Raw genomic sequence first — 3098 nt, 5'->3', positions numbered from 1 at the left:
AAGAGAGGTCATCTAAAGATTGAATTGTGGATTGTGATGTGGGTATTTGTAGGATTTTTAGGAGAGAGGATGGAGTAACTATTGGAGTGTATATATTTAAAAAAAAAAAAAAAAAATTAAGTAAAATTTAAAGATTCGACCACTCCCTTCTATTTACACTATTTACATAGATGCAGATGAATAATATTAACTAACTATAAAATATAATACCAAATTTTATTATATGTTATATTATAATATAAATCAATCATTGTAATATAATTTTTAACACACATTCAGATCTTCAAATTTCGAGTAAGAAGCTTAATGAGTCCTATGGGTGATTGATTGCAGAGGGCCTCCAATTTCAAACTTACCATTAGGTTGGAGGTTATTTCAAGAATTTATTTGCAAAACGACATATATGAGTATCCGACATGGTTGATTGGTGACCAATCCACTCACTCATCATTTTGAATCCGTTAAATTTTACATTATGCTCAAATATTTAGTATTATTATTTTCCTACTAAATATTATTATTTGCATAATGATAATCCTACTAGTGGGTCAGGTTTGGTGGTCTCCTATACTTGATTTCTTTCTACATTATTTCTTATTTCACTTCATGAGGCTTGTTCCATGCCACATCTAATGGCGTTGTGTTTTAATACTTCGTAATGGATGAAACGTCGTAGGAATCCCAGAAACTGTTTTCCAAATTCATGACATACTATTCAACTTAAAGGAAGTAGATATTTTATTATTTAACATTATTCAGGTCTAGTAGCGTATCGGATGTTTTGCTAAGTAATATTAAGCATGCGTTTACCACTAAAAGCTCGGGCTCAACCGCCGGTCGCCGAGGCAGAATGTTCGGTCATGATTTGACTAACCAGGTGAAACCCGGGTCACGTCCTGCGACCACTGACTCGCTGATTACACGACCATCCTTTACCATTTGTGGCAGCCTCCGGAGCCAGTCCTCACCGCAGTCGTCGACGCTGTAACGAATTGTGACCCTCTCATTATACGGTAGCGTTCCGATTTAAAGGTTTCCTTTGGAGATGGTGTCGTCTCAATCAGGCTTGGGCACGATCATTATAAACGCCATAGTGAAATTGAACAGTTCATGCATGAGCTATTTATATAAACATAATTCATAATATTTTACTAAAATTACAAGTACTCTTTTTAAGGTACTTTATTTTAAATAAATAAATATTTATTTCAAATAAAGTGGTATGACTAAAGAAAGTTTGAAACCGTATTGTGATATATGAAATCCGAATCATGGTAAGTGATGTCTGTAGTCATTAGACAGAATATGAAAATTATCTTGGATCAAGAGGAATTCAACCCCTAATATTTTTGTTTAATGATTATTAGTTGACCATACAAAATTGTCGAAGGAAGATGATTCGCCTAGCGGATCAAATAAGTTTATTCAAATTAGTACAAAATTTATTCCTTATTAACCAGATTTTCGCCCTTATATGTAATACGAGATACAAACTGCATTGTTAAGTTCAGCAGTATCATGAAAATATTATATTACTTGTATGGAAATGTTGTATAAATGTTTATAAAAATCTTACAAAATGGAATATTACATAGTAATGATATAAAAATGAAAGTGTATTAAAATAATATAAATGAAAATTAATATTAATAACAAATATATTAATGAGTAATAGAATTAAAAATGTACAAATCGAGTTATATATAATTAGTGAAAAAATAATTAGGAAAGATAATAAATGGTGAAATATCAAGAGAAAGGATCAAGGAGATTGTTAAATGTAGAGAAATAGATAAATAAATGGATAGAGGTGGTAAACTGAATAGTGACAGAGAAGAAATGAGGAAGCAAAGATGGAGTAAGACTGAAGAATAAAGGCTGAAGACAGCTTACCCTCTAACATTGGTCACGTATTTAAAACTATTATAAAAGGTTATTATTAGTATGAGATAATAATGAAGTAATATACATAAAAAATAAGATTAGAATGACATAAAAACAGTCATAAAATCTTATATAATAATAGAGGAGAAGAAATGCTTTATTCATTCATGCAGCCCAAATACATTGGGTTGCTACATAATACAGCATATTAATCAATCCGTGATCGGACATATCTAAATTGCATATTTTTACATGATATAATAAGATACAAAGAAAACTTTCAATACAAATATTTCAATTTATTCCTTTTTTCTTTCCCTTTCTTGTTCCTTCCATTTCACAACTTTTATTTCATTTGATCTATAAATTCCCTCTCCAGAATTTCCCTATATAACAATTTTTTTAAATGTATTTATTTAATTTGATTTACAACTGTACAAGTAATCAATGCAATAAGTAAATATGTTGTATGTTTCGGTTACACTTGAAAATCTGGGAAGGAACCCATTGGTGGTACTTCAAGCATTAATTTAAATTAGAAGGTCCCGTGGCCATCTTCTTTTCAGACGCCTCGAAGGGTTATCAGGGATTGTTAAGGATGAAAGATCAAGAATTAATGGGTTATCATGGGTAAGGAGTTTGGAATGAAAAGACGCATATCTGTTTTGTTCCAAACCTGCAACAAATGGGATGTTCCCAAGACGAAGGTCCTTGTGGATGAGTTTATTTGTAACGTAGGATTTTGGATTGTAAGAATATATAACAAATATTAAAATTATAAATATAAGGAAATAAAACAGTTTATAAGCAGAAGAAACAAATGTAAGTGTCAAATTGTGTTCCCGCATCTCACAATGGATCCGTCAATGGTAAGAATAAATATTTATTTATTTTTGGGTATTTTTTATCTCTTTCATTTTGTAAGAAATAATCTATGAAACAGATGGTAGATAAAAACAATAATTTGCCACCCTAATGCCAAACAACACAATCTACATCAATAAACATTTTAAGGTAATGTTCCTAAAGAATTGGAAACATTTAGTACTACTATAGTCAAGTATAGAACTAGCAATATCAGTGTTTTTAATTCAATTTCTAGTAAAAAAAAAATACAAAAATAAAATATGTAGTACATATTTTGAATTTCAATGAACATTATTCTATGATGAAATAATATGCCGTAAAAAAAAAAAGTAGACAGTGTTGTTTGA

The sequence above is a fragment of the Halyomorpha halys genome, unplaced genomic scaffold, assembly GCF_000696795.3.
Source record: "Halyomorpha halys isolate HHAL.00 unplaced genomic scaffold, Hhal_1.1 Scaffold942.1, whole genome shotgun sequence".
NCBI lineage: Eukaryota > Metazoa > Arthropoda > Insecta > Hemiptera > Pentatomidae > Halyomorpha > Halyomorpha halys.
This window is presented reverse-complemented; position numbering follows the sequence as displayed.